At 37.0% G+C, this 25,194-nt stretch overlaps 1 protein-coding gene across 1 annotated transcript in view; it reads right to left on the bottom strand.

The window, feature by feature from the left end:
• Col25a1 (collagen type XXV alpha 1 chain) overlaps positions 1 to 25,194 on the bottom strand; it is a 460,559-nt gene that overhangs the window by 77,217 nt on the left and 358,148 nt on the right. The gene's annotated exons all lie outside the window — the stretch shown is intronic.

Raw genomic sequence — 25,194 nt, 5'->3', positions numbered from 1 at the left:
TACAAAAGTTAAAAGTAAAAATGGCTTTGATTTCTTTTTTCCAATATCATTGTAAAAATAATTAGAATAACATATTTGGACTTAAGGGCTCTCATTCTCATATTGAAAGGGAGACTTTTGGCGGGGGGTGGGGTGGGAGGGAGATGATGGCTATTAATCTAGAAAAATTATCCCTCTAAGAAAGGTGATGATGTCTACTAGTCTTTCTGGATTTGCAACCAGCAATGATTTTCCAAAGAAGAGAAAAGAAAGTCCCATAAAGTACCCAGAATCAAAAGAAACCCACCGACCTTGTGCATTTCTGCTGCTAGTTGATTCCAACTTAGATCCATGAGAATCTCATTTTAAAACACCTGCAAAGCCCTTTCCTGTATGCTCCAACTAGTGGACAACTTCCTTCCACTGAGGGTGATAAAGTTGTTTTTTAGTTGATTTTTTTTAAACAGATTGATTTTTAGAGCAGTTTTAGGTTTAAGTTACAGAGTTAAGTGATTTTAAAGAACACTTTCTAAGTCATCTAAAGGGTAGGAATTGGGAGATTTTTATATTTGTGTTCTTAGCCTCAAAAATATGTACATTAATAATGAAGTAACATTTTTTTAATGTGCCAAGATCTTTACATTCATTAATTCAATTAGTTCTCAGAAGCTTCTATGTAGTACTACTGTTGTCTATTTTATACCTGAAGAAACTAAGGAATAAAAAAGTAATTTGTCCAGATTTACATAAATATAATCAGGATTTGAATTCATGATCTGGCTTAAAAGGTGGGACTTTTAACACTGATGAATGAATGTATCTAGAAACTGAGAGAGAGAGGATAATGAATATTTCTGTCTTCATTGTATTTGGTTTATATGTCCCATTTAGAAATGACTTTCCAGAATGTACAGAAACCTAAATTAAATATAATTTACCTAAAGATAATTCATGCATTCCTACCAGATTAATCTAAGCCATGTGAAGCTTGTGGTCTCTTTCTAGAAGAGTGAAAAATATCTTACTATTGTGCTGGATTATTATAATTGCTGAGGTCTTAACCTTCTGGAAGAAATTCGACTTCCTGCCTAAAATCACACTGTGATGGCAACTCTTGCACTTTCCTTGGTAAAATGACAAAATTGTTGACTTAGAATAATGATGGCCATTATGGGAAAATTTTGATATGCCATTTGTATGTAACAAAAGGATAAGAACTTGGAAACAGAATACACCCTGAAAGAGGACTATCATTTACTGTGGAACTAGAAAAAGAGCTATTGAGTCTGCTTTCTTCAAAGAATCCACAACAGGATGCACTAATATCATAACTCATGGTTTAATGCAAATAAGAGATGCTGCCAGGGAACAATGAAAACTTTGTTTAGACTTTCAAAGAATAACCATGGTAGCCAGAGTTACTTTAAAAAAAAAAAAAAAGGGTTAAGCCCTTTGGAACCAGACAAAATTCATGCTGAGATTTCAAGCAAGGAAGAGAAATGTTGCTTAAGTATCTGCCTAACATTCTCCTTAATATATGAACATCAAGGGACTAAAATTTGATCCCCTTTTCTCTTTGATTTTACATATTTCTAAAATAACCTTTAACCTAAGATGAAATAAAAAATTGCTCCAATAATCTCATCACCTTTATGACTATTTTCATTTTGTCCTGTTTCCGTAGTCTTTTTTTTTAAACTTACATATTTCCAAGCAATTGAAAGTATATTACATAGTTTAATGTTCTGATTTTTGTTCATAACACATGTGTTTTCACATGATATTCACTATTGTCTTGTGAACAGGTTGATTATCCTCTATCAAAGCCAAGTGTGATCATTTGTTTAATTGGTCCCACATTGTTGAATACTCAGGTTGAATATTCTATCCAAATTTTTATTGTCAAACTAAAGTAAATACCTTTGTAAACATGCTCATATTTTTCTGTCAAATTTTTAATTATGATAAATGCCCTGGATTTATGTTTTAGTCACTGGAAACATTATGGCCCTAACTGCATGTTTCTAAATTGCTTTCTAAGAGCATTCTGAGTTTTATTTGCTTTGATAGGCATCTATTCTGTATTAGTTTTTCATAGCTTCATCAACATTGGATATTACAATTTTAATTCTCTTTGTGGCTGCTTAATAAGCCTAAATAAGAGCACACTGCTGTTCAATTTGACATTTCTTTTTCACTTTCTAGTTAAATATTTTCTCATGAGTTTATGATATAAATAGATTCATAGGACTTTAAGTCTGGATACTGAAGAAAACTGTTACTTGAATGAATCAAAGGGAGATGATAAGAAGAAAAAATGACTCATAGCATTTTACCTTTAATAAATAGTATCAAGAAAAATACATCCCAAGTCAGATGAGGGTGCCTTGGAGCATTCTATGTCTCCTAGGGAGTGTGAAAGGAATGTTCAAGCTGAAGTGCTGTTCAACTCTGAGAACCAAAATTAAAAACTTTTATGCTGCACAGTTTACTCATTAATAAAATGAAAATATCACTGATAAAATGGGAGAAAATATTCCAAATCATACATTTGATAAGGACTTATATCTAGAATATATACAAAGATCTCTTAAAAGTCAGTAATAAAAATGTACCTTAATTTGTTCCATTTCAAGTACTCTTTATTTCTTTGCATCAATCTAGGATTTTGTCTGATACCACATTTCTTCTTAACTGAAGAATTTCTTATAACTTACAGAGTATTTCATATTTTTGTGTTTGAGAACATGTTGATTGAGCCTTCATTTTTAAACGTATTTTTTCTAACTTTAAAGATTCTGTGTTTAAAATGTTTTATTTTATTTTATTTTATTTTATTTCGACACTTTAAAATTGTCACTCATTGTCTTCTGGTTTGCATGGTTTCTGACAAGAAGTCTACTGTAATTCTTACTTTTCCTCTTTTAGGTAATGTCTTTTTTTTTTTTCCCCCTTAGGATGTCTCAAGATTTTTTCTTTGTGTTTTATTGTCAGCAGGTTCAACATTAATTCCATCTAAATTTCACCTGGCTTCTTTCAATAAATTGACAAGCTGATCAAAAATTTCATATGTAAATTTAAGAAATCCACAGTAGCTAAAACAACTTGCCTAGATTTTAAACCTAGGTGGGTGTTTGGGGCAGGGGGACATTATTCACTTTTTGTTTGAGTATTTTTATTGCTTGGCATTCTCAGCTTCTTTCATCTGTGGTTTAGTATATGTCATTAAATTTTGAAAGTTCTAAGCCATTATTTTGTCAAATATTTCTTCTGTCTCTATGTCTGTTTTCCCTCTGATGTTTCAATTGTGCATAGGGGAATGACTCTAGCTTCCTACATCCCATATGGAAATCAGAAATTCCTCAGGGAGAAAAAAACAAACATGGTATCGAACATTTACATACTAGGAAAAGCCTTACAGAATTTTCTCATCTACTTCTTAAGCTTACAGCAATGTCCCTTTGTTCCTGGGCACTTCCATTAAACAAATGCTCAATAAAAAAAAGGGTCAGAATTTGATTTAATCATAAAAAAACCCAAAGCTAAGCTATGCGATCCTGAAAGGCATGAATTCATTCACCTAAGAGCTAGAGAAAATCCACTGCATGTTCTTCAGTGGTCTGAGAATTTCATGGGCTATAAAAGATGAGACATGACAGGTGCCTATACTCAAAGCTCATTTTTGAGTGAGAAAAAAAGACATATACATAATAACTGAAGGAGACATCTAATTGAGTTTGTGGTTATTTTGTTATTGGTTTTTTTTTTCTTTTTTTGAGCAAAGTTTTCTTACAGCTCATGAAGAGGCATAATAAATAGAAATCAAAGCATAATCTTAATGAGGAATGAACTATGTCCTGTAGTGTATTAATTTGTTCCAATATATGAAGACAAAATTATCATGAGTCCCCTTCAAATAAAGTTTTAATAATATTATACAATTATATAATAGTAAAACATGTCATATAACAGAAACATACACATATCAGAAAGGTACAAAAACAGGAACTAGGGTGTGTGTGTGTGTGTGTGTGTGTGTGTACAAGTGTGTGTAGCTAGTCTCATGTTTATTGGACAACCTATCCATCTACTTCTGAATGCCTTCCACATTTATAAACACAGAGGACATTTAATCGATGATAACAAAGCAGGTAACATCTTAACCACAGGTAGATTGATGGGGTTTTCTCTAGCATACTTTATATTTTAAGGCCACTCCCAGTATATTACTCCCAAATGACCTTTTCCATATTTAAGCTAAAAGTAAGTTGGAATGACTTTTAAGAAAGATAGTTGGCTGTTTTTATTTTATATACATATATGTACACCAAATACTCTTTTAGAACTCTAACAAAACATAAAACATCGCTTAAGGCTTTTGCAATTATTTCAGGTACTGCTACTCAAGGTCGACTTGAAAGAGCACTTAATGACAGAAAGGAATGTAGTTTTCTCACACAGACTGAGTGCTAAAGGGAAACAAGTCATTCAGCAGTAATATCACTCACCATCACTTCAATCACAATAGCTTTCCATTCTGTCGTTGGGAATTTAAAATGAATTGAACTTTACATTTTTAGCATAATGTAATTTAAAAATAGAATTATTTCTTTTCAGCAGTGCATTTTCAGAAAAAAAAATCATCCAAACAGAAGACGAAAATAACTTCATGTAGCACGGGCTTGGCACTAGATGGAAAGGGTGACACAGAACACAATGTGGCATCAGAGGTTAGGTTGCTCTACCCCTGGAGCTGGTGATTGGGGGGTGAGTATGTAGAATAAAATAAAGACTAAAAATAGGCAGTGTTGGTCACTGATACCTCCCTGAAACTCTGGGTGCACTGGACCTTTCTTCCTGACAGTGACTCAGCACACAGAAGGGTCTCCCTGGCTTCACCAGTGAGCAAGACCAGCCTACAGCCATTTTTCTTCTGCAGCAGCCATCGGAGAGGAAGGGACATGTTTTATAGGTTTCAGAGCCTCAGAGCCTTTGGCAACAATTAGATAAATAACAACCAGTACAGGATTGTTCTTTGAATGCAATGAGGCACCAACCAGCAACATCCAGAAATATTTTTCAGGGCAGAGTCAGGAAAATGGTGTCCAGCTCTCCATTCATATTTATCCACATTCTCTCTCTCTTCTTATAACTATACACACACTATATATATTTTATTTGAGTTTAGTTTTCCATTCTAGTTCTCTAATGGCAGATGGGTGCAAACATGAACTTGGGTGAAGATAGGAGGTATAAAGTGGTCAAAATACTTAGCCTCAAACTCTACATAAATGTAGCAGACAAATAAAATATAAAATAAGAATCCTATGCCCAAATTCTAAGTGTTATTACTGCCCTAGATCCTCTGTGATTTTGTACCCCTGCACACTTCTGTAAACTCCCAAGGATACACGCACCTCAGTTTAAGAACTTTGATGGAAGGGAGATTCAGTTTACACTAATGACCCTGTGTAGCAGCTCCACTGTCCTTTATTTAGTCTGTGTGGGATGGCCAAGTGCACTATTCATCGTGTTTGTGTGTGTGTGTGTGTGTGTGCGTGCGCGCGCACATGCATGCATAAGTAATCATTGAAATTTTATTTGTGCACTGTTCATCCTTGATTATATGTCTTCTCTACATTTCCACACTAATTTCTACACAAATGAGTTAAGTACATTCAAGGATGTGAGCACAATGTAGGCTGGTTGAGACACTAAGATGGCCAGGCTGCCCTACTAGGAGACTGGAAATAAATCTCATGGCCAGAGATGGATCTTGGTCCTAGCTCCAGCAAAGGTGTCTTTGGTGGGCAGAGAGGGGACCCAGGAAAAGGTGGGAGAGATGTTAACCAGCAGTTGTCCCCTCCAAGTCCAGGTCAACCTGTGATGTGAGGACTGAAAAGAGAAGGTAAGAGTGACAGGAGGGGAGAAGCAGGGGTGGGGTCGTGTGTGAAGGACAGTGCCAGGAATGAGAACTTCAGTAGCTTCCAAGAAAGACCCTAAGCCCCGCAGACTCTGCGAGGGGAAGAGTGGTTACCTTAGAGGATTAAAGACTCCAGCACCTAAGCATATACCTATCTCAAAATAGTGATACCCTATCTCAAAGTAGAAAAACAAAACAAAACAAAAAGCAGGGCATGGTGACACATGCCTGTAATCCCAGCAGCTTGGGAAGTTGAGGCAGGAGGATCACAAGTTCAAAGCCAGCCCCAGTAAAAGCAAGGCGCTAGGCAACTCACTGAGTCCCTGTCTCTAAATAAAATACAAAATAGGCCTGGGGATGTGGTTCAGTGGTCGAGTGCCCCTGAGTTCAATTCCCGGTACTTAAAACAAATACACAAACAAAAAGGGCTAGAAATATAGCTCAGTGGTGGAGTGTCCCCGGGCTAAGTCCCCAGTATATACCCCTCAAAAGACTCCATTCATGTGGCCTAACAACATTTACATAGACGCGGTTTTATCCCTCATTCCCTCTGCTTCTTCCCGCAGATGAAGGTCAAGCAGTAGCTGACACTTTATCATGTCACCTAAAGTCCCCAAGCATTACCACTTACCTCATGAACTCACTCTAACATCTGCTTTTCCCTAAGACAAAGCACTTAGAATACAGTGAAATAGTTTAGTAGAAGGGGATCAGGTCAATGACTTTTAATAGACAAACACATTCAGACAGGGCAAGTAAGTCTCCCAGGAACAAAAGCTGCAAAAAGGTAGGTATGACATTAGAACCCAGGTTGTCTCATTCTTCTGAGCAGCTTCTGTCTTAAAAAACTCATTCAATTTCATTGTTTCCTTTCTGCTTAATTTTAGCATGAAATAGCAAAGTAGCTCTAGGAAGCATCCCAACATTTCTGCTTCCGGTGGTGCAGGGCCAATGGCTTGCACTTCTATGGGCTCAATGTGTCTTCTGTTCTGATTCAATATTAGCCCGAATGGAGTAAGATGTATAATAATAGTTAACATTATTTGTTATTGTTGGATTCAAGATGTTACTTGGTTACCTAAGCCCTGCAGACTCTGCGAGGGGAAGAGTGGTTCCTTATTCCTCAGAAATCTGAATAAATTTGGCTTCAGACCCACTTTCACAGGCCTCAGATGCCTGAGACCTGCTTTCCCAGCCCCACTGCTCAAGTTCTTGTCTCTGCATGAACTGAGTCAACTCTGGTTCACCCCAGACTGATTCAGGTGGGTCAGTCAGTTCTTTACCCATTGCCTCAAAGGGCTCATCCTGCCCCAGCTTCTTGTGAATTCAAGACTGACTATGTGGTGCTCTGACTATGTGGTGATCCCAATGACATCACATCACAGAGCACACAGTTTGTCTTCATGTCACTGGCTTCTCCTTTCTCTTCCTAGCCTCCCTCTCAGACCATCCTGGCAATTCAACTTCTCTCTGTGAGGAGCAGCCAGCAGTTTTTAGCTCCAATTTGCACACCCAATGCCAGATTCTCTGTTTTTCCTTTCCTGGAGGTGAAGGAGGCTTTGTAACATGGTGAAAGAAAAGACAGACAGAGTTGGTTATTCATCAGAGAACTGCCATTCTTGTAGGGAAGTTTGGTCTTGTTTATCTAACCAGCAAACTCCCTTCCCCAAATTAGAATCTCTGTCCACATTGGTAATAGGATATTAATGAGTAGAAAAGTAGACAGATAGATCAACCAGAAACTTAATGCAAATATGCTATTTCAGGTAATTTGCTGAAATGGGTCTTAAATTGATCAAAGTAATATCTAAATTAAATCTAGTAACCAAATTTTCATTATGCTCTTTTAAAAAATACCCATGTTTAAGAATTACAAATGTCTAAAAATGTAAAATAAGAAAACATTGTTGTATCAATAATATAAGCTATATATTAAAGCTATTTAATAAAGAAGTATAAGCTATTTAATAAAGAGGTCTTCTGGCTAACACTTAATTTTAATTTTCTATATTGCTAATGTAGACAGATAAGTAGAAGAATGGAAATGAAATGCAGGAAAATAGCTAAGAATTTAGGGGTCTCAGAAGATAGACCAATTGAGTTTATCTGGATGAAATTTACATAAATAACAGGAACTATTTGTTTTGAGCACACTTGTAATGTTTGATGGCCAGGTAGTGGTACACATGGATCCCACTGATGAACTCCCTATCTGCCCCCTCATCCCTGCTATGAATAGTTTGAATGATATATGTTTTTTCTTTTACAAAGAGAATGTGTTTAATTTATAGTGGAAGTTTTAACTAGCTTTGTTCAACTGGAAAAATTCTAAAGGTCAGTGGAGAGTAGAATGAGATAATACTTTACTAATACTCACTTGGGCACCCAGGAGATTTGTGTCATGGAAGTATTAAGGCCTCTAATGCAGAGAGGAAAGTTCTCATCTTTTAATAGAAAATTATATTTATTATATTTACAATTATACTTACTTCTTTTATTTTTTCTGATTAAACTCTGAGGTAAATATTATAATCTCTATTTGACAAATGAGGAAACCAAGGTTCAGAGAAGGCAATTTGTCCAAGGTCATACAAATACCTAGGAGCAATGCTAATCAGGCATTGGGTATGCAGTGCTGAGATTTTCGCATTCACATTAAACCTAGTAACCATACTTTTATCATGCTTTGTTAAAAACTACCAATATTTAAGAATTACAAATGTCTAAAACTATAAAATAACATAATAGTTATATCAATCATGTAACATAATAGTTGTGTCAATAATGTAAAATAAAAAAATATTATAGTTGTATCAATCAATGTGATTTTAAAAATCCACATTCTTAACTACTATTATGCATTAGAAGCAGAATTTCTGGCTTTGAAGGCTATTCAATCATAACACCTGGGTGATCCTAGGGAGAATATCTGTGCTTTTGTACCTCTATTTTCTCATTAATAAAATGGAAATAATCACAGCATTTACTCCATAGGATTGCTATGAACTGTGTGAGTTAGTATGCACAGAACCTTTAAAATAGAATCTGGCAGCTAGTAAGTGCTGAGTGAATTTTAGTAATTATTTTATTTTTTGGTACAAGGGATTAAACCCCGGAGATGCTTAACCACTAAGCCACATACCTCCCCCCGATCCCCGCAATCCTTTTTATTTTTTATTTTGGGACAAGGTCTCCCTAAGTTGCTGAGGCTGGCTTTGAACTTGCCATCCTCCTGCTCTAGGTTCCTGATCCTCTAGGATTACAGGTATGTAACTGTGTCCCGCTAGTAATTATTTTATACAACTTCTGTTCTCTGCACTAGGCAAAGAACAGAAGATAATCCTGAAAAAATTTAATTTCTTATAAATTAACCTCAACAATGCTGTGTTGTTTTGTTTTGGGCACTGGGGATTGAACCCAGAGTAGTTTTACCATGGAACTACATGCTAGTCCTTTTTATTTTTTATTTAGAGACAGGATCTTGCTAATTTGCCAAGCTGGTCTCAAACTTATGAACATCCTGCATCAGTCTCCTAAATTGCTGGGGTTACAGGTGAGAACCACCGTGTTCAGCATCCATGCTGTTTTACAGTTAGATAATGGTTGGCCCCTTGGCACTGTGACCAGAGGCCAAATAAATGAAACCTGGTAGATGTTACTATGTTATGATTATCACAATAAACTATCTAAATGCAGTTTTATTTTTAATAAAAATTTCAAATTCTAAATTGATATTAGAAATTAGATCTAATGATACAAAAACTGGTTTTGTGGCTTATATTATTTAACATTTTAGTGGTGCAAAATTTGGAGTATTGGTTATCCATGATAAATTTAAAAACCCCATAGTGATTAGTACTATGGTGTTTTAGAACAGAATTCTAAGACCAAGGTTCTCTGTAATTTGTGTGTATTACAACATAGTCATGGTTATTCTTTCCCTTGACAACACTTGTCAGATTTTAATTCTCACTTAAAAAGTCACCTATTCCAGGAAGCTCTCTTTGTCTTCCAGAGGCCAGACTGCCCTATGCTCCTGTTGCATACTACTAAATAGCATTGCAACTTAACATACTTTCAGCATATTGTTTAATAAATGTTCTTATTCCCCTTAGCCTGGAAATTCCATGACAGTGGACACAGCTTTAACTTTGGTACTCAGTTGGTGCCTGGCATTTTGTAAAGTTTGAATAAATCACTGTTGAGTGAATTACTGGAGAATCAATACGTGAACCAATGGACATATGTAAGGGAATCTAGAGGCAAAAGCTTTCTCAAATTACAGATGCAATTTACTCAGAACTAATGAGTCAATATTTCTGTATGCTCTTCTATTAAAAAATATAGTGTATTTTAAATTAAAATGGCAAATAAATAAACTTCATGATGTGATTCATTCAAATACTTCCACTCGTGGCTTCTTTGTCCTGCAATAAATTCCTTTGATTTTTATTCTCCTCTCTCCCAATATTTTCATTTACTAGAATGATAACTAGTTCTGAGTTTCATTGAAATATGCTGAAGTGAACCGAGGGGGAAGTGGTTTGAAGGAAAATATGACCATAATTGATTTATTTCCAGCCAGCATTAAAAAGCTTCTTTCAATTAACTTTTTATTCCCTTCTAAAGGAACTTAAAATTTATTACTTAAAGAACAGAACTATCTTTTGTTCCATTGAAACAAGTGAAATGGAGTGCAAAGTCACTTCAAGAGCAGGGCGAGCCTGAGAACACCTGGCCCATACTCAGGGTTAAAGTGATTTGACTTTATAAAATGCTCTGTAAAAGGAAAATGATGGTATTCTTTAAGAAAAAAGGAGGCGTCCTATGACTATAGCTACTAGCAGAAGAGCAGTCCCATATTCTCAGAATTCTAATCTACATAATTGCTGATTTTAGACAACAGGAAATTTAATAAATATAATCTAATTCCCACCTCTAACCCATAGAAGAACTGAATTATTGTAAGATTCTTTCCCTGAACCATTAACTATTCTGTAATCAGAAATCAGTCACTTATTTTGCTCTTAATATCTTTTCTTAAGGTATAGCATCAGAAAGTCATAAATATACGGGGTAATAGATGACTGTGTAAATTGTGCTACAGAAAAATTTTAGGTGAACTAGCCAGAAGACAAACAGACCACAACACATTGAAATCCTTCAGGAATTTAATTCAGACTCTTAAAATGATGGAGTCAAGGTAGCAAAGAAAAAAAAAAACATATGTTTAGTGGTTACAGCAAATGAATCAGGAATAAAAGATATCGGGTTCACTGTATAGCTCACTGTGCAGCTTGAATCAATGGTTTGACCTTTGGAAGTCTGAGAGGCTCAATTTATCGGCTCTCTAAATATACTTACAATAAAAGTGCCATTAGAAGTATGCTGTGAAGATTAATGTCAGGGAAGAACTGTGAGACTCATGTGTAAGAGATGAAAGGAATTCCAAATACCACAACTATAAGCTAATTAAAATTTAATGTTACTTAAAAATCACATAGCTAGCTAGGATAGATTCATAGGTGACACACTAATATCAATTTTTAATTTAAATAAATTTTGAAGTTTTAAAGACAATAATAAATTCTGAAACAGAATTATGAAATACTTATCATTTTGCTTTGGAAAAAAAATCCCTTATGACCCAGGCCTCAAAAAATTCTAGTCTGCCTAGGCAAAATATATATATATATATATTTTTAATCCTGAAGATCTTTGACGTTATTTTCATTATTTTTTATCTTTAAAAGGCGATGAGGATATGAACTCAGAGGAGCATGAGCTCGACTTGTTTTGGGCTGTTTATCTGTCTCTACCTCTTTTCTTGCATGGCACGTGCACCAAGGCTGGTCACTGATTGCTATTGAAATAAATTGTCATTATGATGAAAATGGATACCAACCAAGATTCTTATATCTAGCAAAACTAAGCTTTAGATTTGATGATGAATAAAAACTTTCCATGATAAACAAAAGTTAAAAGAATTTACAACTAGGAAGCCTGCACTACACAACATCCTCAACAAAATATTCCACGGAGAGGAAATGAAAAACAATGATGAAAATCAGCAGAGGGAGGTATTACACTAAAGGAAAATCTAATCAGAGGAGAAACCAAGGCACGTTAAATACCAAAAGTAAACAAAAATGGCAAGGAATACAAATCATGTCTCAATTAATAACCTTGAATGTTAATGACCTAAACTCACCAATCAATAGACATAGACTAGTAGATTGGATAAAAAAAAAGACCCAACAATATTCTGCCTCCAAGAGACTCATCTCATAGGAAAAGACATCCACAGAATGAAGGTGAAGGGTTGGGAAAAGTCATACCACTTACATAGACAGCGAAGGCAAGCAAGGGTTTCCATCTTCACATCAAATAAAGTAGACTTCAAGCTAAAGTCAATAAACAAGGATAAAGAAGGACACTACACACTGCTCAAGGGAAACATACACCAACAAGACTTAACAATTATAAATATATACTCCCCAAACAATGGAGCATCTACGTTCATCAAATAAACTCTTCTCAAGTTTAAGAGTCAAATAGACCAGAACACAATAATTTTGGGTGACTTTAACACACCTTTTTTATCACTAGATAGATCTTCCAAACAAAAGCTGAACAAAGAAACTACAGAACTCAATAATACAATCAATAACTTAGACTTAACTGACATATATAGAATATTTCAACCTCCAATGAGAGAATACACTTTCTTCTCAACAGCACATGGATCCTTCTCTAAAATAAACCATATACTATGCCACAAAGCAACTTTTAGCAAATATAAAAAAGTAGAGATACTACCCTGAATTCTATCAGATCATAATGAAATGAAATTAGAAATCAATGATAAAATAAGAAATAAAATACACTCTTACACCTGGAGACTAAATAATATGCTACTGAATGAACAATGGGTTACAGAAGACATCAAGGAGATTAAAAAATTTCTAGAGGTGACTGAGAACACAGATACAACATATCGAAATCTCTGGGGCAGTATGAAAGCTGTTCTAAGAGGAAAGTTCATTGCATGGAGTTAATTCCTTAAAAGAAGAAAAAGTCAACAAATAAATGACTTATATTACATCTCAAAGCCCTAGAAAATGAAGAACAAATCAACAAAAAAAGACACCGAGCACTAAGCGGCCGAGTTCCGGCTCCCGGAACTGAGCCCGCGGGGGCTGCTTCTTGGAGCCTACTCTTATCGGAGCATACACCGAGCACGGAGTGGCCGAGTTCCGGCTCCCGGAACTGCCCTGGCCCAGGGCTAGGAGCCCGCGGAAACTGCTTCTCGGTCCGGGTCCTGCTGAGGGCCGGTCAGGACTCACCCGTTGCTTTGGTTGCCCAGCAAGGGGAACGAAATGCTGCCATTCGCATAGGATACCAACATGGCAGAGATCTGATGTCTGCAGAAAGCGGCGGAGGAGAGAACTTCATCAATACCAGCGGCGACAGAAACAGTTGGTCTCCTGGTAGGGGGGGTGAGGCACAGACACCCGAGTCTCCTCAATTTGTCGTCGAGCCAGAGGGGAGGAGCCGGGCCGCCGCCAGCGCCCGGAGCAGGCCCAGCGGCTCGCCAGCGTGGTGACCACGTGACCCCAATTGGAGAGGGGGCGGAGCGGAGCTGCCACCAGCGCCCGCAAGGTGGGCAGACCCGCGACCCAGTGGTACACGGGCGTGGTAGGAGGGGCAGGGCAGACCGCCGCCCGCGCTTGCAAGGTAAGCAGACCTGTGACAGACTGGCGGGTCAGGCCCAGTGGCCTGCCAGCGTGGTACACACGTCACCCCAACTGGAGTAGGGGCAGAGCAGATCCTTCGCCCACACCCGGATCAGGCCCTCCCGGTGTGGTGGTCACGTGACACCAATGGGAGTGGGGGCGGAGCGGAACCGCCACCCGTGCCCGCAGGGTGAGCAGACCTGTGACCAACCTGCAGATCAGGCCCAGTGGTCCGCAGGCGTGGTAGGAGGGGCAGGGCAGATCCGCCGCGCACGCCTGCAAGGTAGGCAGACCTGCGACAGACTGGCGGATCAGGCCCAGGAGCCTGCCCGCGTGGTACACACACCACCCTAATTGGAGTAGGGGCAGAGCAGAGTCGCCGCCCATGCCAGGAACAGGCCCAGCGACCTGCAGGCGGGGTAGTCACGATACCCCAATTGGAGTAGGGGCAGAGCAGAGCCACCACCCATGCCCGAAAGGTGGGCAGATCTGCGACTGACCAGCGGGACAGGCCCAGTGGCCTGCCGGTACGACAGACACGTCACCCCATTTGGAGTAGGGGCAGAGTAGAGCCGCCGCCCGCGCCTGCAGGGTAGGCAAACTTGCAACCGACCGGCGGATCAGGCCCGGTGGCCTGCCGGAGTGGTACACTCGTCACTCCAATTGGAGTAGGGGCAGAACAGAGCCGCCGCCAGCACCCAGAACAGGCCCAGTGACCTGCCGGCGTGGTAGTCACGACACCCCAATTGGAATAAGGAGAGAGCAGAGCCGCCGCCCGCGCCTGCAGGAAACATACGCAAGCAGTATGAAAAGACAAGGAAAGAAAGGACCACAAGCAATGCAGGTCAACGCAACTTTAGAAGAGGTAACAGCTGCAGCAGATGGAATGTCAGATAAAGAATTCAGGATATACATGCTTCAGATGATCTGGAGTATCAAGGAAGACATTAGACAGCAAAATCAGACAATGAAAGATCACTTCAACAATGAATTACGCAAACAAATCCAGGAAGCAAAGGATCAACTATACAGGGAGATAGAGGTTATAAAAAACAAACAAACAGAAATCCTAGAAATGCAGGGAGCAATAAACCAAATTAAAAACTCAATGGAGAATACTACCAGCAGAGTAGAACACTTAGAAGATAGAACATCAGACAATGAAGACAAAGTATTTCAACTGGAAAAGAACATAGACAGCTCACCAAGACTGTTAAGAAACCATGAGCAGAACATCCAAGAAATATGGGATAACAGTAATAGACCAAACTTAAGAGTCATTGGGATACAGGAAGGTACAGAGCTCCAAACCAAAGGAATGAGCAGTCTATTCAATGAAATAATATGAGAAAACTTCCCAGACTTGAAGAATGAGACAGAATCCCAAATCCTAGAAGCCTACAGGACGCCGAATGTGCAAAATCATAAGAGATCCACACCTAGACACATTATAATGAAGATGCCCAACATACAGAATAAGGAGAGAATTTTAAAAGCTACAAGAGAAAGGAAGCAGATTACATTTAGGGGTAAGCCAATCAGGATAACAGCTGATCTTTCAACACAGACTCTGAAAGCTAGAAGATCCTGGAAAACATATATCAAACACTGAAAGAAAATGGGTTCCAACCAAGAATTGTGTATCCAGCGAAATTAAGCTTCAGGATGGAAGATGAAATTAAAACCTTCCACGATAAACAAAAGTTTAAAGAATTTGCAGCTAGAAAACCATCTCTTCAAAACATCCTCGCCAAAACATTACAGGAAGAGGAAATGGAAAATAACAATGAAAACCAACAGTGGGAGGTAGGACAGTAAAGGGGGGGGAAATAATCAAAGAGGAAAACAAACCATGTTTAGTAACAGAAATAAACAAATATGGCTGGAAGAACAACCCATATCTCAATAATAACCCTAAATGTTAATGGCTTAAACTCACCAATTAAGAGACACAGGCTAGTAGAATGGATCACAAAACAAGACCCAACAATATGCTGCCTACAGGAGACGCATTTGATAGGAAAAGACATACATAGGCTGAAGGTGAAAGGTTGGGAAAAATCATATCACTCATATGGACTTCGGAAACAAGCAGGAGTGTCCATACTCATATCAAATAAAATAGATTTCAAGCCAAAGTTAATCAAAAGGAATAAAGAGGGACACTACATACTGCTTAAGGGACCCATACACCAACAAGACATAACAATCATAAATATTTATGCCCCAAACAATGGTGCAGCTATGTTCGTCAAACAAACTCTTCTCAAGTTCAAGAGTCTAATAGACCACCATACAATAATCATGGGAGACTTCAACACACCTCTCTCGCCACTGGACAGATCTTCCAAACAAAAGTTGAATAAGGAAACTACAGAACTCAATAACACAATTAATAACCTAGACTTAATTGACATATATAGAATATACCACCCAACATCAAGCAGTTACACTTTTTTCTCAGCAGCACATGGATCCTTCTCAAAAATAGATCATATATTATGTCACAGGGCAACTCTTAGACAATATAAAGGAGTAGAGATAATACCATGCATCTTATCTGATCATAATGGAATGAAACTGAAAATCAACGATAAAAGAAGGAAGGAAAAAGCATACATCACTTGGAGAATGAACAATAGGTTACTGAATGATCAATGGGTTATAGAAGACATCAAGGAGGAAATTAAAAAATTCTTAGAGATAAATGAAAACACAGACACAACATATCGGAATCTATGGGACACATTGAAAGCAGTTCTAAGAGGAAAATTCATTGCTTGGAGTTCATTCCTTAAAAAAAGAAAAAACCAACAAATAAATGATCTCATACTTCATCTCAAAATCCTTGAAAAAGAAGAGCAAAACAACAGCAAAAGAAGTAGAAGGCAAGAAATAATTAAAATCAGAGCTGAAATTAATGAAATCGAAACAAAAGAAACAATTGAAAAAATTGACAAAACTAAAAGTTGGTTCTTTGAAAAAATAAACAAAATCGACAGACCCTTAGCCATGCTAGCAAAGAGAAGAAGAGAGAGAACTCAAATTACTAGCATACGGGATGAAAAAGGCAATGTCAGAACAGACACTTCAGAAATACAGAAGATAATCAAAAATTATTTTGAATCCTTATACTCCAATAAATTAGAAGATAGTGAAGGCATAGATAAATTTCTTAAGTCATATGATCTGCCCAGATTGAGTCAGGAGGATATAGACAACCTAAACAGACCAATATCAATTGAGGAAATAGAAGAAACCATAAAAAGACTACCAACTAAGAAAAGCCCAGCGCCGGATGGGTATACAGCAGAGTTTTACAAAACCTTTAAAGAAGAACTAATACCAATACTTTTCAAGCTACTTCAGGAAATAGAAAAAGAGGGAGAACTTCCAAATTCATTCTATGAGGCCAACATCACCCTGATACCTAAACCAGACAAAGACACTTCAAAGAAAGAAAACTACAGACCAATATCTCTAATGAACCTAGATGCAAAAATCCTCAATAAAATTCTGGCGAATCGGATACAAAAACATATCAAAAAAATTGTGCACCATGATCAAGTAGGATTCATCCCTGGGATGCAAGGCTGGTTCAATATACGGAAATCAATAAATGTTATTCACCACATCAATAGACTTAAAAATAGGAACCATATGATCATCTCGATAGATGCGGAAAAAGCATTCGACAAAGTACAGCATCGCTTTATGTTCAAAACTCTAGAAAAACTAGGGATAACAGGAACATACCTCAATATTGTAAAAGCAATCTATGCTAAGCCTCAGACTAGCATCATTCTGAATGGAGAAAAATTGAAGGCATTCTCTCTAAAATCTGGAACAAGACAGGGATGCCCTCTCTCTCCACTTCTGTTCAACATAGTTCTCGAAACGCTGGCCAGAGCAATTAGACAGACGAAAGAAATTAAAGGCATAAAAATAGGAAAAGAAGAACTTAAATTATCACTATTTGCAGATGATATGATTCTATACCTAGCAGACCCAAAAGGCTCTACTAAGAAACTATTAGAGCTAATAAATGAATTCAGCAAAGTGGCAGGATATAAAATCAACACGCATAAATCAAAGGCATTCCTGTATGTCAGCGACAAATCCTCTGAAATGGAAATGAGGACAACCACTCCATTCACAATATCTTCAAAAAAAATAAAATACTTGGGAATCAACCTAACAAAAGAGGTGAAAGACTTATACAATGAAAACTACAGAACCCTAAAGAGAGAAATAGAAGAAGATCTTAGAAGATGGAAAAATATACCCTGTTCATGGATAGGCAGAACTAACATCATCAAAATGGCGATATTACCAAAAGTTCTCTATAGGTTTAATGCAATGCCAATCAAAATTCCAACGGCATTTCTTGTAGAAATAGAGAAAGCAATCATGAAATTCATATGGAAGAATAAAAGACCCAGAATAGCAAAAACAATGCTAAGCAGGAAGTGTGAATCAGGCGGTATAGCGATACCGGACTTCAAACTATACTACAGAGCAACAGTAACAAAAACAGCATGGTACTGGTACCAAAACAGGCGGGTGGACCAATGGTACAGAATAGAGGACACAGAAACCAATCCACAAAACTACAACTATCTTATATTTGATAAAGGGGCTAAAAGCATGCAATGGAGGAAGGATAGCATCTTCAACAAATGGTCCTGGGAAAACTGGAAATCCATATGCAACAAAATGAAACTGAATCCCTTTCTCTTGCCATGCACAAAAGTTAATTCAAAATGGATCAAGGAGCTTGATATCAAATCAGAGACACGGCGTCTGATAGAAGAAAAAGTTGGCTACGATCTACATTCGGTGGGGTCGGGCTCCAAATTCCTCAATAGGACACCCATAGCACAAAAGTTAATAACTAGAATCAACAAATGGGACTTACTCAAACTAAAAAGTATTTTCTCAGCAAAAGAAACAATAAGAGAGGTAAATAGGGAGCCTACACCCTGGGAACAAATCTTTACTCCTCAAACTTCAGATAGAGCCCTAATATCCAGAGTATACAAAGAACTCAAAAAATTAGACAATAAGAAAACAAACAACCCAATCAACAAATGGGCCAAGGACCTGAACAGACACTTCTCAGAGGAGGACATACAGTCAATCAACAAGTACATGAAAAAATGCTCACCATCTCTAGCTGTCAGAGAAATGCAAATCAAAACCACCCTAAGATACCATCTCACTCCAGTTAGATTGGCAGCCATTATGAAGTCAAACAACAACAAGTGCTGGCGAGGATGTGGGGAAAAGGGTACACTTGTACATTGCTGGTGGGACTGCAAATTGGTGCAGCCAATTTGGAAAGCAGTATGGAGATTTCTTGGAAAGCTGGGAATGGAGCCACCATTTGACCCAGCTATTCCCCTTCTTGGTCTATTCCCTAAAGACCTAAAAAGAGCATGCTACAGGGACACTGCTACATCGATGTTCATAGCAGCACAATTCACAATAGCAAGACTGTGGAACCAACCTAGATGCCCTTCAATAGACGAATGGATAAAAAAAATGTGGCATTTATACACAATGGAGTATTACTCTGCATTAAAAAACGACAAAATCATAGAATTTGCAGGGAAATGGATGGCATTAGAGCAGATTATGCTAAGTGAAGCTAGCCAATCCCTAAAAAACAAATGCCAAATGTCTTCTTTGATATAAGGAGAGTAACTAAGATCAGAGTAGGGACGAAGAGCAGGAGAAGAAGATTAACATTTCACAGGGATGAGAGGTGGGAGGGAAAGGGAGAGAGAAGGGAAACCCTCAGCACTGTTAGTGGAGGGTCTTGGTGAGGACAGAAGGTTAGAGTAGGTCCTAAGACTTTGCAACATTAACGTCCTCTCTGGTCCTTTTCTTTGTTCCTAGTTTTGTACAGATTTGTTTTTGAGTGTTGAGTATCAGGGACAACGTAAGAAGAATGTTGTTTTTTTAAGAAAATCATTTTAGTTGTTCCAGTCTTCCTGTTCTGTGGAAGTCCTCATACTAAGAAATTTGTACATTTTATATTAAATCATTTCTTATTGAAAAAAAAATAAAAATAAAAATAAAAAAAAAAACAAAACAAAGGGCTAGTTAGTTATTTCAAAGATAAATGCTTTGGAACACTAAATTAATAAGTGTACTCATATACATTGAATTCAATGTGTGTGTATATATATATATATATTTTTTGGTACTGCAGATTGAACCCAGAGGTACTTTATCCCTAAGTTATATCCCCATCCCTTTTTATTTTTGAGAAAGGGACTACCTAAATTGCCAAGACTGGCCTTGAACTTGTGATCCTTCCTGTCTCAGCCTTCTCAAGTCACTGGAATTACAGGTGTGTGCCACCGTATCTGGTAAAATTCAAGATTTTTAAGAAAATATTTTTGTACTCTATAATGTATAGATGATTTGTATTTAAGATCATATGCGTGTCTGGATTTTTCTAGGTCTTCCAATAAAATGTGGCATGGTCGAAAAAAAAATCAACACAAAAAGAAGACAGGAAATAATTAAAATCAGAGCTGAAATCAATGAAATTGAAACAAAAGAAACAATTGAAAAACTGACAGAACAAAAAGTTGGTTCTTTGAAAAAATAAATAAAGTTGATAGCCTCTTAGCCATGCTAATGAAGAGAAGGAGAGAGAAAATTCAAACTACTAACATATGTGATGAAAAAGGAAATATCACAACAGACACTACAGAAATACAGAAGATAATTAGAAATTATTTTGAAAACTTGTACTCTAATAAAGTAGAAAATATCGAAGGCATCAACAAATTTCTAGAGTAAAACAATTTGAATCAGGATGATATACATAATTTAAACAGATCAATTTCAAGTGACAAAATAGAAGATACCATCAGAAGTCTACCAACCAAGAAAAGCCAAGTACCAGATGGATACACAGCCGAATTCTACAAGACTGTTAAAGAAGAACTAATACCAATACTCTTCAATTTATTTCAGGAAATAGAAAAAGAGGCAGCACTTCCAAACTCATTCTATGAGGCCAATATCATCCTGATTCCAAAACCAGGCAAAGACACATCAAAAAACCCGAAAACTTCAGACCAATATCTCTAATGAACATAAATGCAAAAATTCTCAATAAAATTCTGGCAAATTGAATATAAAAACATATCAAAAAGATTGTGCACCACGATCAAGTGGGATTCATCCTAGGGATGCAAGGTTGGTTCAACACATGGAAATCAATAAATGTAATTCATCACATCAATAGACTTAAAGATAAGAATCATATAATCATCTCAACAGACACAGAAAAAAGCATCTGACAAAATATAGCACCCCTTCATGTTCAAAACACTAGAAAAATTAGGGATAATAGGAACATATATCAACATCATAAAGGCTATCTATGCTAAGTCCCAGGCCAATTTCATTCTAAATGGAGAAAAATTTAAGGTAAAAACTGGAACAAGATAAGGATGCCCTCTTTCACCACTTCTATGTAACATAGTTCTTGAAACACTGGCCAGAGCAATTAGACAGATGAAAGAAATTAAAGGGATACACAGAGGCAAAGAAAAACTCAATTTGGCACTATTTGCTGATGATATGATTCTATACCTAGAAGACCCTAAAAGTTCTACCAGAAAATTTCTAGAACTAGTAAATAAATTCAGCAAAGTAGCAGGATATAAAATCAACACCCATAAATCAAAGGCATTTCTGTCTATCAGTGACAAATCCTCAGAAAGGGAAAAAAGGAAAACTATCCCATTTACAATAGCCAAAAAAAAAAAAAAAATACTGGGGAATCAACTTAAAATAGGTGAAAGATCTATATAATGAAAATTACAGAGCCATAAAGAAAGAAATCAAAGAAGTCCTTAGAAGGGAAAGAAGATCTCTTCCTTGCTCTTGGATAGGCAAAATTAATATTATCAAAATGACCATACTTCCAAAAGCACTATATAGATTTAATGTAATTTTGATCAAAATCCCAATGGCATTCCTCACAGAAATAGAAAAATCAGTCATGAAATTCATCTGGAAAAATAAGAGACCCAGAATAGCTAAAGCAATCCCCAGAAAGAAGCATGAATCAGGTGGCATCACTATACCAGACCTTAAACTATACTACAGAGGAATAGTAACAAAAAAGCATGGTATTGGCACCAAAAACAGACTGGTAGACCAATGGTACAGAATAGAGGACACAAAGACTAACCCACATAATTACAATGATCTTATATTAGATAAAGGCACCAAAAAACATGCATTGGAGAAAAGAGCCTCTTCAACAAATGGTGCTGGGAAAACTGGAAATCCATATGCAACAAAATGAAATTAAACCCCTATCTCTCACCATGCACAAAATTCAACTCAAAATGGATCAAGGACCTAGGAATACAACCAGAGGCCCTGTGTCTAACAGAAGAAAAAGTAGGCCCTAATATCCATCAAGTGGGATTAGGCCCCAACTTCCTTAATAAGACTCCTTTGATGCAAGAATTAAAATCAAGGATTAATAAATGGGATCGACTCAAACTAAAAAGTTTCTTCTCAGCAAAAGAAACAATCTCTGAGGTGAAAAGAGAGCCTTCATCTTGGGAGCAAATTTTTACCCCTCACACATCAGATAGAGCACTAATCTCTAGGGTATATAAAGAACTCAAAAAGCTAAACACCAAAAAAACAAATAACCCAATCAATAAATGGGTGAAGGACATGAACAGACACTTCTCAGAAGATGATATACAACCAATCAATATACAAATATATGAAAAACTGTTCATCATCACTAGCAATTAGAAATGCAAATCAAAACCACTGTAATATTTCATTTCACTCCAGTCAGAATGGCAGCTATTAAAGACAAACAACAATAAATGTTGGCAAAAATGTGGGCACAAAGGTACATTCATACATTACTGGGGGGACTGCAAATTGGTCTAGCCAATATGGAAAGCAGTATGGAGATTTCTTGGAAAACTGGGAATAGAACCACCATTTGACCCAGCTATCCCTCTCCTTGGTCTATACCCAAAGGAATTAAAAACAGCATACTATAGGGACACAGCCCCATCAATGTTTATAGCAGCACAATTCACAGTAGCTAAACTGTGGAACCAACCTAGATGCCCTTCAATAGATGAATGGATTTAAAAAATGTGGCATATATATACAATGGAATATTACTCAGCAATAAAAGAAAATAAAAATCATGGCATTTGCAGGTAAATGGATGGCACTGGAGAAGATAATGCTAAGTGAACTTAGCCAATCCCCCCAAAACACAAATGCCAAATGTTTTCTCTGATATAAGGAGGTTGATTCATAATGGGGTAGGGAGGGGGATCATGGGAGGAATAGAGAAACTTTAGATAGGGCAGAGGGGTGGGAGGGTAAAGGAGAGGGCATGGGGTTAGAAATGATGGTGGAATGTGATAGACATTATTGTCCAAAGTACATGTATGAAGACACAAAATGGTATGAATATACTTTATAGAGATATGAAAATTTGTGCTCTATATGTGTAATAAGAATTGTAATATATTCTACTGTCATTTAAAATAAAAAAATTAATTTAAAAAATGGTTTGTCATAACATCATTTTAAACAGTCCATGCTTCTCAGTGTTATCTGAAGGATTTAAAATATTCTGACAGAAAAATGAGAAATTATACCCCAATTGATTCAAATGTATGAATTGCCAAGATCATTGTAATGTCATGTGTAGCTAATAAAAAAATATTCTGACATACACATACACATAACATAGACACTTCTTGCCACGTGTACATTTGTGTATGTGAATATAAATAAAATGTTGATATACCTTTAACTGTGAGAATTACAAAAATAATAAAATGGGCTGGGAATGTAGCTTTACCTTTCTCCCCTCTCCTCTACCCCCTCCTCATTGTACTGGGGACTGAACCCAGGGGCACTGTGCCACTGAACTACATCCCCACCCACTTTCTAAAATTTTATTTTGAGACAGGGTCTCATTAAGTTGCCCAGCCTGGCCTCAAATTTGTGATCCTCCTGCCTCAGCCTCCTGAGAAGCTGTGTTATAGGCAGGGCCACCATGCCTGGCTGCCGAGATTTTTAAAGCATGATGGTTCTACTATCAATGCTTTTCAAAATTTACTGAGCATCTCTTATATAAGGTTCACTTTAGACACTTAGTCTAGCAAACCAAGGTCCATCTCTACATTTTATACTGGAGACTGAAACAGGTTCTGTAACTTGCCCAGGCAAGGACCTTTTTAAACACAAGCACCCTGTCTTTGACTGGAAGACCATATTCTTTCCTCTACACCTCACTAGGCTCCTGCTTTTCACAGAAGGATGCTTAGTAACTAGTGTAGGTTGGGATGCTAGAAGGAACTAGATTAGAGTTTAGTGCTGGGTTACTGCGAGTCTTTTTTTCCCTAGCACAATCTAAAGAATTAGAAGACCATTACAAAAAACTAACATTCAGATTAGCAAGTAAGGTGACTAATAGAGGAAAATAAGTGCAAAAAAAATCACCATCAAATGACCAAGGCTAATTACCAATTTTGTCAAACTGCATGACAGATAAAAATGTCTTGTAGAAAACAAAATATTGTATCGAGATAATTTACTTTTCCTTTGTTTTTCAAACACAAGAGAAAACATTTTTTTTATTTCCTGGTTGTTATTTGCCATATTTCATGGCTTAGAAATGATAACCCTCTTTTAACAATTGTTTGAAAATGATTTTCTGGGCATCAAAAGTATTTCTTCAGAAACAGTGAATCTATAATGTGGAAGAAAATGTTCTCTCAAGACAGTTTAAGGACATGGAGTGCTTTTTAAAAATTATTATGTCATTATAAGCTCTCTCTTTTAGAAAAGCACTTTTAGAAGTTCAAGATTCCTTCTGTGAGTCCGAGCTATAGAATTATTATAGTACTGCCAACCTTGTCTTTACTGTCTAAATGACCAGCCATCTCAGTGTCTTTTCCTAAAGACAACATAACAGCTATTCCACTGTTAAATAATAAGGAGGATGAACAGAAGTTCCATATACAGAGTTTTGTGTCTAGATTGATGAAGCAGAAAAAACAAACTCAAACTACATTTTGCTGAGACCTTCATAAAAGTGTGAAAACATTTGGTTTCTCTAGGTTTTAGAGAAAACACATTGCAAATGCCACAAGGATGTATAACAAAACATAAAACTGCAAATATTAACTGTCTCGTTCCTTGAAATATAATTTAAACTTGGTGACTAGGACAAGAAAATGTCACATTCCTTTCTCTTGCTAAGGAAATTGCATATTTCCTTGCAAAAATAAAGAATACGCAGTCTTCAAAAGAATCCATGTGACAGCTTTAAAGTTGTTTTGTTTCAGGTTAAAGGTTTCTATAAATTTTCATGATTGTGGGAAAAAGAAAAAGAAACAAAGAAGACAAAGCAAAACATTAACCATAGGCACACAAGTTTTGGGTTTCACCAATGTTAAAAAACATTTCGAGTTATATAATTTTTCAATTGATCCTAAAAAGGACAAACTTACGAATTGTGTTTAT

The sequence above is a fragment of the Marmota flaviventris genome, chromosome 7 (assembly GCF_047511675.1).
Source record: "Marmota flaviventris isolate mMarFla1 chromosome 7, mMarFla1.hap1, whole genome shotgun sequence".
In the NCBI taxonomy this organism is placed as follows: domain Eukaryota; kingdom Metazoa; phylum Chordata; class Mammalia; order Rodentia; family Sciuridae; genus Marmota; species Marmota flaviventris.
Note: the sequence above shows the minus strand (reverse complement) of the source record. Positions and strands in the feature narration are given on the sequence as shown.